The sequence below is a fragment of the Delphinus delphis genome, chromosome X, assembly GCF_949987515.2.
Source record: "Delphinus delphis chromosome X, mDelDel1.2, whole genome shotgun sequence".
Lineage (NCBI taxonomy): Eukaryota > Metazoa > Chordata > Mammalia > Artiodactyla > Delphinidae > Delphinus > Delphinus delphis.
The window spans coordinates 16,940,087-16,953,897 of record NC_082704.1 but is presented as its reverse complement, the minus strand read 5'-3'; the positions used below and the strand labels follow the sequence as shown (position 1 = coordinate 16,953,897).

The 13,811-nt window shown below is 40.1% G+C and overlaps 1 pseudogene; it reads right to left on the bottom strand.

Moving 5' to 3' along the window:
* Nucleotides 1-6,861: 6,861 nt before the first annotated feature.
* On the bottom strand, nt 6,862-7,797 carry LOC132418419 (olfactory receptor 6N1-like; annotated as a pseudogene).
* Between the last annotated feature and the right edge of the window lie 6,014 nt (nt 7,798-13,811).

Here is a 13,811-nt window from a genome sequence, read left to right as displayed (position 1 = left end):
ATAGTTAAAGAACTCAACTTATCTATTGAGATGATCATATGGTATTTTTATTCTTCAGTTTGTTAATATGGTGTGTCACATTGATTAATTTGCATATATTGAAGAATCCTTGCATCCCTGGGATAAATCCCACTTGATCATGGTGTATGATCCTTTTCATGTGTTGTTGGATTCAATTTACCAGTATTTTGTTGAGGATTTTTGCATCTATGTTCATCAGTGATATTGGCCTGTAATTTTCTTTTTTGTGTGTGATATCTTTGTCTGGTTTTTGTATCAGGGTGATGGTGGCCTCGTAGAATGAGTTTGGAAGTGTTCCTCCCTCTGCAATTTTTTGGAAGAGTTTGATTAGGATAGGAGTTAGCTCTTCTCTAAACGTTTGATAGAATTTGTCTGTGAAGCCATCTGGTCCTGGACTTCTGTTTGTTGGAAGACTTTTAATCACATTTTCAATTCCATTACTTGTGATTGGTCTGTTCATATTTTCAATTTCTTCCTGGTTCAGTCTTGGAAGGTTGTACTTTTCTAAGAATTTGTCCATTTTTTCCAGGTTGTCCATTTTATTGGCATAGAGTTGCTTGTGGTAGTCTCTTATGATCCTTCATATTTCTGCAGTGTCAGTTGTAACTTCTCCTTTTTCATTTCTAATTTTATTGATCTGAGTCCTCTCCCTATTTTTCTTGATGAGTCTGGCTAAAGTTTTATCAAATTTGTTTATCTTCTCAAAGAACCAGCTTTTAGTTTCCTTGATCTTTGCTATAGTTTTTTCAAGACTCATTTACGATAAAAACTCTCTAGAAAGTGAGCATAGGAGGAACCTGTGCTCATCATAATGAAGGCCATATATGACAAACCCACAGCCAACATCACTCTCAATGGTGAAAAACTGAAAGCATTTCCTGTAAGATCAGGAACAAGACAAAGGTGTGCACTGTCGCTACTATTATTCAACATAATTTTGGAAGTCCTAGCCATGGCAGTCATAGAAGAAAAAGAAATAAAAGGAATACAAATTGGAAAAGAAGTAAAACTGTCACTGTTTGCAGATGACATGATACTATACAAAGAAAATCCTAAAGATGCCACCAGAAAACTACGAGAGCTAATCAATGAATTTAGTAAAGTTGCAGGATACAAACAGAATACACAGAAATCTCTCACATTCCTATACACTAAAAATGAAAGGTCAGAAAGAGAAATTAAGAAAACAATCCCATTTATCACTGCAACAAAGAAAATAACATACCTAAGGATAAACCTACCTAAGGAGGCAAAAGACCTGTATGCAGAAAACTATAAGACACTCTTGAAAGAAATCAAAGATGACACAAACAGATGGAGAGATATACCATATTCATGGATTAAAAGAATCAATATTGTGAAAATGTCTATACTACCCAAAGCAATCTACAGATTCAGTTCAATCTATATCAAATTACCAATGGCATTTTTCACAGAATTAGAGCAAAATTTTTACAATTGGTAGGGAAACACAAAAGACCCTGAATAGCCAAAATAATCTTGAGAAAGACAAATGGAGCTGGAGGAATCAGGCTCCCCGACTTCAGACTATATTACAAATCTACAGTAATGAAGACAGTGTGGTACTGGCACAAAAACAGAAATAAAGATGAATGGAACAGGATAGAAAGCCCAGAGATAAACCCACGCACATATGGTCACCTAATCTGTGACAAAGGAAGCCAGAATATACAATGGAGAAAAGACAGTCTCTTCAATAAGTGGTGCTGAGAAAACTGGACAGCTACATGTAAAAGAATGAAATTAGAACACTCCCTAACACCATACACAAAAAACCCTCAAAATGGATTAAAGACCTAAATGTAAGGCCAGACACTATAAAACTCTTAGAGGAAAACCTAGGCAGAACACTCTTTGACATAAATTTCAACAAGATCTTCTTTGACCCACCTCTTAGAGTAATGAAAATAAAAATAAAAATAAACAAATGGGACCTAATTCAACTTAAAATCTTTTGCACAGCAAAGGAAACCATAAACCATATGAAAAGACAACCCTCAGAATGGGAGAAAATATTTGCAAATGAAGCAACTGACAGGAGATTAATTTCCAAAATATACAAAGAGCTCATGCAGCTCAATATCAAAAAAAAAAAAAACCCAACCCAATCCAAAAATTGGCAGAAGACCTAAATAGACATTTCTCCAAAGAAGACATACAGATGGCCAACAAACCCATGAAAAAATGTTCAACATCACTGATTATTAGAAAAATGCAAATCAAAACTACAATGAGGTATCACCTCACACCGGTCAGAATGACCATCATCAAAAAATCTACAAACAATAAATGCTGGAGAGGGTGTGGAGAAAAGGGAACCCTCTTGCACCATTGGTGGGAATGTAAATTGATACAGCCACTATGGAGAACAGTATGGAGGTTCCTTAAAAAACTAAAAATAGAATTACCATATGACACAGCAATCCCATTCCTGGGCATATACTCAGAGAAAACCATAATTCAAAAAGACACATGCACCCCAATGTTCCATGCAGCACTATTTACAATAGCCAGGTCATGGAAGCAACCTAAATGCCCATCAACAGAGGAATGGATAAAGAAGATGTGGTACATATGTACAATGGAATATTACTCAGCCATAAAAAGGAATGAAATTGGGTCATTTGCAGAGACGTTAATGGACCTAGAGACTGTCACACAGATTGAAGTAAGTCAGAAAGAGGAAAACAAATATCGTATATTAGCACATATATGTGGAATATAGAAAAATGGTATAAATGATTTGCAAAGCAGAAATAGAGACCCAGACTAGAGAAAAAACATATGGATACCATGGGGGAAGGGGGGAGTGATGAATTGGGAGACTGGGATTGACATATATACACTATTGATACTATGTATAAAATAGATAACTAATGAGAACCTACTGTATAGCACAGGGAGCTCTACTCAGTGCTCTGTGGTGACCTAAGTGGGAAGGAAATCCAAAAAAGAGGGGATATATGTATATGTATAGCTGATTCACTTTTCTGTACAGCAGAAACTAACACAACATAGTAAAGCAGCTATACTCCAATAAAAATTAATAAAAACAAAACAAAACAAAAAAGAATTCAACTTATTTGTTTTTCTTCTTTTTTTTAAATTAATTTTTATTGTGAAGGGGATAACTCTCATTTGGATATAAAAATTCTGATGTGTTTTTCACATAATCCCTCCTATTACTTTACTAGCACTGTGAAACACTGTTTTATATCAGCTTTATTAAACCCTAATCTTGAGCAGCTAGAAGAGTAGTGATACCAGACACCATGTCCCCACATTTCGCTTGTGTCTTCATTCATATTTATGCTGCGAATGATCTTGCACTACAGGTGAAGTTGGACATAGAAGTTAAACTTGAAGAATCTATAGAGCTTGAGAAACTGAAGAAACAGATAATGGGTTAAAGTTTAGAAACAGTGGAATGCCCTAAATATTGTTTGCCTCTATTCTTAACCTTTCAATCCCACTCTGAACCCCAGTTCGTTTGCCTGGGTTCTTGATACTTGTCTATCTCTTGGCAGTCCTCTACTCTTAAGGTACTTAAATCCATCTCTAGGTCCTTTCTCTGGTGTTCTACTTCCAAATATAATGCTCTGGAGCACAATTATAACCTTTCACAATTAGTATCATTGCCGTGAGAGTCATGCAGCCTTCCCCACATCCTAGCCTAACCCCCTTGTATAGAAAAGCTAATGTGGATGGGTTCCTAGTGTTGAGGCAGGTGCTGTTGGCAAGCTTCCTTTAGGGCAAGACTGAAGCTCATGTTGTTTTTTCTTGCCCCTGACTTGCCCATTCCAGATTTCTTCTCCCTCTTTCCTGAGCAGCCACTGAGGTACCAGCAAGCCATCTGGCCAAAACAGTGAGGGTTAAGGTATAAACTGAAGCTGGACCTCTTCTAATCTAGTATGACAGTTTGTACCGATCAGGTTAATGAGGATAATTACTCTTTGGCTTGTACAGAGACATGAAAATGTAATCTGATCTGCTATTAATTACTCTGTCCAATCATTAACATAATGTTTCACTGAATAGAGAAAGACTATTCACACTGTGGAAGCAGTGTATCAACCAAAGCACCATAATCAAAAAAAATGTTGCCTTTTGTGTTCAGTAGGGAAGCTGTACTACCACTGTGAGCAGGACATGCACTTTGACATATTTCTCACCAGTAGGGATGAGCTGTCCTGAGCCATACACCCTCCTCCAGTTCCCTCAGCGGAATTATACACATTTGTGTGATGATTGGCAGGGAATAGGGAGGTACACTGTGGTCTTGGGAACAGAGTGAAACTAACTGGGCCACAAAAAGATTAAATAACTGTATCTTGAGTGAAAGGAACATAATGCTTTATCAAATAAATGAAGTAACTTTAGATGGCTCTTTTGTATTCTTTTATTAGCAAGTATCTGTTGAACAATTATTCCTTGTTAAGCTCTGTGGGTACTAGGGATGTAGTGTTCAAACAAAACAGACACAGATCCTGCCTTTGTGAAGTTTATAATCCAGGTAGAGGATATATATCTGTATCTATATTATATCATGCAGAATATTCAAATGCAGTTGTGAGAAATTTATAATGAAAAAGTGAAAAAGCTAGGGTGCTCTAAGAGCATATGATAAAGAGACTGGGTGGAACCCAAAGAATGAGCCAGGTGAAAAGTGGAGTAAGGAAGGGGAGAAAGAACAGCATGTGTGAAAGTTATGAGGAGGCAAACAGGTTTGAAGAACTTAAAGACATCCAGGAAGGAAAGGAGTTCAGAGAGCAAACAAGCAACAAAAGATGAGACTGGAGACTGAGACAAGTGGTATATCGTTTTTTGGCCATGACCAGGCTCTAGATGGGCTACAGGAGTCCTTGGATGTTGACAGATAATGTTGGTTACTTCCATGGGGCATTTGGACTTTATTAAGGGCAATGGGAAGTAGTTGAAGGTTTCTAAGCTCAGTTGACCTATAACCAGTAAATTTAAAACAAATTCCCAATGGCCAATGCACTAAACGAAACCCTCAACCTATATCAAAAACCTGGGTTCAAGAAAAAAAGAAAAACATGTATGCATAGAGCAGATGAAGCATTTCCACTCTGTGCATCTGCACAGAAGGCTAGGCAGAACCCCTGAGAGGCTGAAAAGTAATTACACTTCTGCACTGGATTCATGTCTTAACCACAAGGAGTGTGTTCTGCAGGCTCTATTTCCTAATTGAGGGTAATTACAAGAAGTTAAAGCTAGATTAGAGACAATTAGACCCTATACAAGAGGGAACTCTGTGGGTGATCAGGAAGGGAGTAGGAAGAACCAGCTGGGAAAGTGTTTCCCAAACTGCTTGGCATTCTTTGACTCATATTGTAGGAGGAGGTTTTTTTGGGGGAGGGAGTCTATTTGTGCTTCTGATGGTGCCCACCTGGAGGGTAGGCAGGTGAAATGAGGTAAAACACACACACACACACACACACACACACACACACACACACATCACTGACAGTCAGTTCAGATTACCTTTTCCTCAAGTCAAAGCTGCTTCATAGGCCAGAAGCCAATAAATGGAAACAAAGAGGAAAGGAAGGTGAGAGTCCCATTACAGTTCGATTGAAGACGTCTTATTTGAGCAACTACTTTTTGTCCCACTCTGGATCTAGATACTGTTGAAGAGACATGGTGAGCATATGATCTTCCCTTTAAGGAGTTTCCAACTCTATTTGAGAAGTTTGGTGTGGCTAGAGCACAAAGGGGGAGAAGGAGATTGGTGAGGGGTGAGGTCAAGAGGTGGCCACAAGTCAGGCTGAGGATCTCTGATTCCATCCCAGTGGCACTGGAGAATCATGGAGAGTGATAAACAGGGAAATAATAGGGTCAGTTTGGGGTTTTAGGAAGATACATCCGCCACTGTGGGGAGGGTGGATGAGGGGACATGGCAAGGAGCAAGGCTGTGGTGCTCAGTGAGAGCTGCCTGTGGAGGGAGATGGGGGTGTCTATGACCACGAGGAGGAAATAGGAGGAGAGGCCAGTGTAGGCAGAAAGAAAGTGACTTATTTTACTCTCTTCATCCACCAAACCTCCATTGCTTTGGTAAGTCATTGAATCATTCAATCAACAAATAATTATTTTGCATCTGTGCAGAGCACCATGCTAGGGGACATTAAGAGTAATAAGGATGATGTTATTCCAGTCTTCAAGGGTCTTGATTAACTACCTTTTCAAGTGAGTAGAACAGTCAGTAGCTTCTCTAGGATTTTAGAGATTGTTCTGATCAGTGGAGAGGCAGATGATCTAAGAAACCACAGAAGGTGAGGTGAATGTGCATGAACCCTGAGGAGAGGCACAGTGAAGGGCACCTAAGTTTGTATGGGAAGGGTATGGTGACTACGTGTGTATGTAGGTGTGTGTGTGTGTGTGTACACATGGGCACATTGGGCACGTGCACATAATGAAACCAAAAACCTTAACACCAACAGGTATTTCTATACCACACATACAGAAAGAGAGAGACAGAAAGAGACAAAGACAGAGAGATAGACTTTTGTGTCAAACAAATTTGGGTCTTTAGAATGTTCCCCTAAAAGGCTTGGTAGAATAGCCTGAGGGAGTCACTCGTCTGGCAAACTTAATTTTACCATGCAAGGATTAACCTGGTATTCCCAAGGGCTTTAGGCTATAGGACCTCAGGGGTGGTCCCTGCTCTGTTGGCTATTTCTCTGGAAGGAGGGAGCAGCAGTGGTCTGAGCCCCCAAGTACAAAGCCTAGTGCTTGGCTTCCTTCACAGAAGCCCAGGCTGCTCTGAGAAAAAAGACTCCCTGTGGATGGTGAGGGCCATTAGGTCCTTTTAGCATATACCCACTGACTCATAAGCCTCCTCACTGCCTTTTTAACATCCTTGTTTCTCAAGCTCTACACGGTGGGGTTGACCATGGGAGTGACCACAGTATAGAACAGGGAGAAGATCTTGTTCAGGGCAACAGCCTGGGTTGCTGTGGGAATGGCATACACTGTTTCCAGTGTTCCATAGTACAGAGTGACCAATATGAGGTGGGAAGAGCAGGTGGAGAAGGCCCATTGCTTTCCTGCAGCTGATGGAATCCTGAAGACAGCAGCAACAATGTGGATATAGGAGGCTACAGTGAGTAGGAAGGGCACCATAGTGACAAAGGAGGCCAGTAGGAAAGTGATTTCCTCCACTGTCTCAGTATCAGAACAGACCAGCTACAGCACAGGGGTCAGGTCACAGAATAAATGGTCAGACTTATAGGCTGGACAGAAGGGCAGCTGGAAAGTCATGATAACAGTGACCACAGGGGTGAGGAACTCACCCAGCCAAGACCCACCTGCAAGCAGGATACATGTGTAGAGGTTCATGAGGGACGGGTACTGGAGGAGGCTGCAGATAGCAAATTAGCAGTCATAAGACATGGCTGGCAGAAGAAAGTGCTCAACTACTGCCATGGAACCGAAGAAGTAAAACTGGACCACACATCCTACAAAGGAGATCACCCGGGGGCCTAAGAGAAGGGTCTGCAGCATCTTAGGGGCAATGGAGGTAGTGTACCAGATCTTAAAGGAGAAATTGGACAGAAAGAAGTACATGGGGGTTTGGATGCTGAAATCAAGGGAAATGACTATAAGGATAAGAATGTTCCCCAGCAAGGTCACTACATAGATTCCCAGAAATATCCCCAAAAGAAAAAACTGTAACCCATGGAGACTCCCAAATCCCAGGAGGAGAAATTCATTGAGAATGGTCAGATTACCCATATCTGTGACATTCACGCATTATACCTGAGGAAAGGAGAGAAATATAGCCAGTTAGAAAAAGAACCATGCTACTGGAGGGGGGCAACAGTACCAGATATGCCATATATTATAAAACTCAAAGACCCTGTCTTTTCTCCTCTGGAATAAATTTTCTGTTTTGTTCTACTAGGTGTATTTACCTAATAGTTATAGTGAAATCAGAAGCTATGCCTTGGAGAGTTAACAGAGAGGGTGTCTCCTTTGCTGTTTTCCACTCTTTTTTTTGACATAACCTGTGATGAATCTACCTTTGGGATTCTCACAGTGGGAGGCAAACACCTCTTTTTTTTTTTTTTTGCGGTACGCGGGCCTCTCACTGTTGTGGCCTCTCCCGTTGCGGAGCACAGGCTCCGGACGCGCAGGCTCAGCGGCCATGGCTCACGGGCCCAGCCGCTCCACGGCATGTGGGATCTTCCCGGACCGGGGCATGAACCCGTGTCCCCTGCATCGGCAGGCGGACTCTAAACCATTGCGCCACCAGGGAAGCCCGCTCACAGTGGGAGGCAAACACCTCTTAATGGGGACATGGTGCGGAAGCTTCTCTGAACTTCTGAAACTCAGCTTTTAAGACTCAATGGAAATGTGAGTCCAAAATGATAAAATAGAATTAGAATTCACACCACCCTATCTCCCCCCGAACCCCTAAGTCAGGGTGGGTTTCACCAGGAACGTAATTGGAGGGAGGAGGGGAATTCAGAACTACTGATCTTAAAGTATGTGTAAGAAAAATAAGAGTTTCTGCCAGGCTCTGGGGACATGGAGCTGACTGCTTCCATGGCATCAAATTCCTATGGAAATTGGGGGGAAAATGTATGTAAAGTTATTCACTTGAAATGTTAGAGAAAAATTATGTTCCATCCTTCATAAATGAAAATGACATTCCTGACTCACAAGCAGTAGGATGTGCATTTAGAGTTATTTTTTTTTCCAGCAGCGGGGATGGGTTAACAGTGAGTCATGGACGCAGTTCCTCCATCCCCACAAGCACACCCCCACCCCCCCAGCTCAAAGACCCAGAGTTGTTAAATGGTTGTCTGGTCTTAGCGCCTGAGCTGTGTGATAGGATTAACAATCAATCTGTGCTGTGGCCTAAATTAGGGGTAAGTGTGAGGCCACAGTTAGCGGCTTGGTTCAGTTGGTGTTCTAGGCTGAAGGCTCAATCTGAGGCCAGGGAATAAAAGCCATCTTTGCTGCTTTGCTTGGGGTAATGACAATGTGTCCCTAAAAGATTACAGTTAAGTCATATTTTTGTAAATGAAGTCCTATTTTAAATCCAGTCGGAGAACTGGCTATTCAAAGGACTCTTGTTAAGAATGCTTCTGTGACATGAAAGAATTTCTCCATAATTTATCCTTTGTACCGATATGGGTTGTTAATACACAGGGCTTGTGTAAAGGAAGGTCCACCTATAATGGGGGTATCCAGGACACTTAGGGAGCCTAAGGTGGTACTGAATGTAATTACAGTGTGTAAGGAAAATCAGTCAGTAACTAGAGTTGTCCCTGGGGGTGATAGCTGCTTCCTAATTGTGGGATTAAGCTGCAGTGTCCTATTACTTACCATTTTACCTTGTCTTCAGAGACTGGCAGCCAGCATTGAGAACCAAAATTAACATCATTAGATTTTTATCATTCAATCCCAAGTCTCATTAATTAACAATGAATAAACTTGATTTTCCCTTTTTGGTTTACAGGTGTGCTCCTTGGTGTCTCCAAATTCAAAGGCACACCAGCTTCCCTAAATCCTTGCCCATCCTCTCTTTTCTTGCAGTGAAGACAGAGTAATGATATCGTAAAAGAGAAGTTTCAACTCAGAATTCTATTCATTCTTTCGTTCAGTCATCTATTCACTCACCACGTAGTTTTGGACACCCACTATGTGTCATATATTGGGCTAGGTAGGCATTGGAGATAAAATTATGAACAGGAAAGTCATGGTCTCAATGTTTCCAGAGCTTACATCCTACTAGCGGAAGTGGTCTCAAAAATAACTGTAAAACTAGTATTGTGATCAATTCTATGTGGGTATTAATATAAAATACAGGGTCTTAATATAAAAAACAGTATGGGGAGAGGTGACCTTGTTTTGGCAAAATGGTCAGGGAAGATCTCTCTGAAGAAGAAGTCATATTTAAGCTGAGATCTGATGAATATGGAGTAGCCAGCTATGAGAACAGTCAGAGGGGAGGTATTACAGGTAGAGAGGCAACATGTGCAAAGGCCCTGAGTGAGATAAGCACTTGAATACTGGAAGAATAAAACATACAAGCAAACAGCAAAAAACAACTGTGGCTGGAGGGCAACAGGTAAGGCAGGTGAGGGAAAGAGTGATAGGAGGTGAATTTGTAGAATGCATATCTGATTTACAATTTGAAAAGATCCCTCAAGCTTCTGTGTGGAGAATGGACGGTAAAGGGCTAAAAGGGAAGGTGAGAAAACTGGTGAGGAAGCTAATATATTAATACAGGTAAGAAATGGTAGGATCAAGTTGGGATGGATAAGGTGGATTAATTTTAAGGCTTTTTACATAGTAGAATTGATATATATTTTCATACTTTTCTGTATGCATATTATACATTTTATTAAAAAAGTTTACTTTAATGAAATGACATAGATTGCAGATGAATTGCATTAGAAGAGGGCATGAAGAACAGGAAGGAATTAAGGATGAATCCCAGGCTTTTGGCCTAGCAACTGCATACATGATCATCTCTTTTCCTGAGATGGGAGGACCAAGTAGGTAATTTAGTTTGAGGGGAATTTTCTTTTGTTTTCCTTCCTTCCTTCCTTCCTTCCTTCCTTCCTTCCTTCCTTCCTTCCTTCCTTCCTTCCTTCCTTCCTCCCTTCCTCCCTCCCTCCCTCCCTCACTTCCTTCCTTCCTTCCTTCCTTCCTTCCTTCCTTCCTTCCTTTTTGTTAGATCTAGTGGGTTATGATCCATTGCTAGGATGACAGTTTCAATCCTCATATGGGTCAGTAATCTGGTAACAGACTGAGCCCTGGCCCTGAGAGACAGGGCTCTCACTGTGGCCACACAACAAGCTTAAGTAAAAGTCTGACAAACTCTTGTCCTTGGTCTCAAAAGGGACAAGGGAAGAGAGTGAAAGTGTCTGTATAACCTTTACTCACTCTGTAGAAATTGCTCAAAGCACAGGGTTAGCAACTGCATATCGGGAGCATCCTGTGCATACGAAGCACAGGAAAGCACAATTCCATGGAGGACTGTTAGACTCTCTTCAGTGTGGGTCTCCAAGAAACCTTCATTAATGGCAACCCATCTACCCAGAGCTTTCAGTTATCTGAGATTTAAAAAAAAATTCTTTTGTCTCATTTTGCCTTTGTGTGAAAGAGAGAGGTAATGAAACAAGCTTAGTCAAGAAAACAATTTTCAGATGTCCCGGGGTTGGAATACATTCAGTTCTACTCTTTCTCTCTTCATTTCATTTGTAGTTCTGGCCAATCAGAATTAATGCTCAGAATAATGGCTGGAGGCTCTGAAAGATCTTCAATCAGTAAAGAGTGATTCAAGTATATCATTATACTTCATTTACTACGTTGCGACAATGGACTCAGATATCTTAGTGGAATATTGTTTTTAGCAAATACAGTGGAAAACAGCTTTGCTCTTACCCTTCAGTTACCCAGAAAATCTAATTAAACATATACCCTTTCCCCCTTTCCCTTGACGTTCCCTTAATCAGGACTTGTCTTGGCATTAATTCTTCTATATCCTTATAATTACCAAAAGGTATTCATTAACATGAAAAATTGGTGCCCAGTGTAAAATAAAATCCCCCAAATTTACCTCCCCCCACCATCTCCAAGATGCTAATAGTTGCAAAAGCACAATAATAAAATTGAAAGTGTAGCAACATAACTAGGGAATGAGAGACTAGGGAATGAGCTCAAACTCATTACCTCTTCTAGAGTCAATCCAGGAAAATCTCTTGGAAAAGGGGGTAGTGAGGAGGAATCCAAAGAATAGCTGAAGATTAACTGCTGGAAGGGAGAAATATACAGCTTGATAAGGAGAGCAATGATCTGGCTATACCTGTCATATACCATCTGATCCAGCAATCCCACTGCTGAGTATATACCTAAAGGAAATGAAACCAATATCTCAAAGAGATATCTGCATCCCCATGTTAATTGCAGCAATGTTCATTACAGCCAAGATATAGAAACAACCTAAATGTCCACTGGTGGATAAACAAATAAATAAAATGTGGTCTATACATACAATGGAATATTATTCAGCCTTAAAAAAGAAGGAAATTCCTGTCATTTGCAACAACATAGCTGAACCTAGAGGGCATTATGCTAAGTGAAATAAGTCAGACAGAGAAAGATAGATGCTGTATGATCTCACTTACATGTGGAATCTAAAAAAGATGAGCTGATAGACCAGAGACTACAGACGTGGTTACCAGGGGCTGGGTGTGTAGGGTGGGGAAAATGGGAAGATGTTGGTCAAAGGGTACAAACTTTCAGTTATAAGATGAATAATGTACAGCATGGTGACTGTAGTTCATAATACTGCATTGTATACTTGAATTCTCTAAGAGCATAGATTTTAGGTGCTCTCACCACAAAAAAAGAAGGTAACTACATGAGGTGATGGGTGTGTTAACTAACTTGATTGTGGTAATCATTTCATAATGTATACGTATATTAAATCATCATGTCATACATTCTAAAACAGTTAGAAACCCAGTGCTCTCCCTTTCTTCAGACCCCCAACTCTATCCATTTTTTAAAAAGTAAGCAACAAACACATGACATGCAAATGTGTCCCTAGCTCTTTTTTCTCCCCAAAGTTATACTATACTGATATCAGGGGCAGTTGTTTAATGATATCAGGGATAATTGGTAGGTACAGACGGTCATCTTGGTAGCCCAGTCCTCACTCTTTAGGTCATCCTTTTGTCTAAATACATATAAACCTGTTGCTGAAAGTGATATCTGAGAGATACTAGGCTGGTGAGCAGGAAAACTACCCAGAGACAGTCTTTGAAAAAGCAGAGCAGAGAAGAAATCCTTAACTAGTACTATACTAGCTCTTCTACCAATAGATGAAGTTGGGGTTTTTTTTTTTTGATCAACTCTGTCTATAAGTAGTGCCTTTCTTGAATAATTCCAATTTGTGCCATGCAGCAGGAAAATTTGATTATAAGTTTATTTTCCTTTGAGCACAACTTGTGGAACGTTATAGACAGATCCTTTTTAAAGGAATTGTACATTAATGCAAGAAACCCCTTGGTGTCCAGGGGAATGATTTTGTTATTTGTGTTCTTGCACCTTGAGACCTAGACATAGGCGTTATTGAAACCAGGAGACAGGCATTGCTGAGATGGCTGAAACAAACATTACTGAGACCCAGAAACAGACTGGGAGATAGGCATTATTGAGACCTGGTGACAGATATTTCTAATTCAACTATATTCTTTGGTGCCAAATACTTTCCCCCTGTTCTGTTCCATTTGTCAACACGACAGACAATGAAATGGGCCAGGAAATATCTTGGGCCAAATGATATGTGATGTGTCATTGTGTGACATACCTAGCCTAAATGTGAAGAATGGCAATGATTATCCTAGTAAGTTGTGCAAAGAATAACAGGCTCATACTTTTGGTCCCAAGCTGTCAAGATATTTCATATAAAAATTTGAGAGTCTAAATAATCTGTATAAACACCTAAGTTTCCCTTTACCTCAACATAGACTCTCATTATGGTTGTTACTTTATAGCAAAAATCCGAAATTGGTGGAATTCAGAAAACATTCTGTCAATAAACCATTCTAGAGAAAAAAAAATGGTCTCCACAATACCAAATACTCAGTTTGAATGAGGAGTTTACTTTTTAACCTGTTATATATATATATATATATATATATATATATATATTTTTTTTTTTTTTTTTTTTTTTTTTTTTTTTTTTTGTGGTACGCGGGCCTCTCACTGTTGTGGCCTCTCCTGTT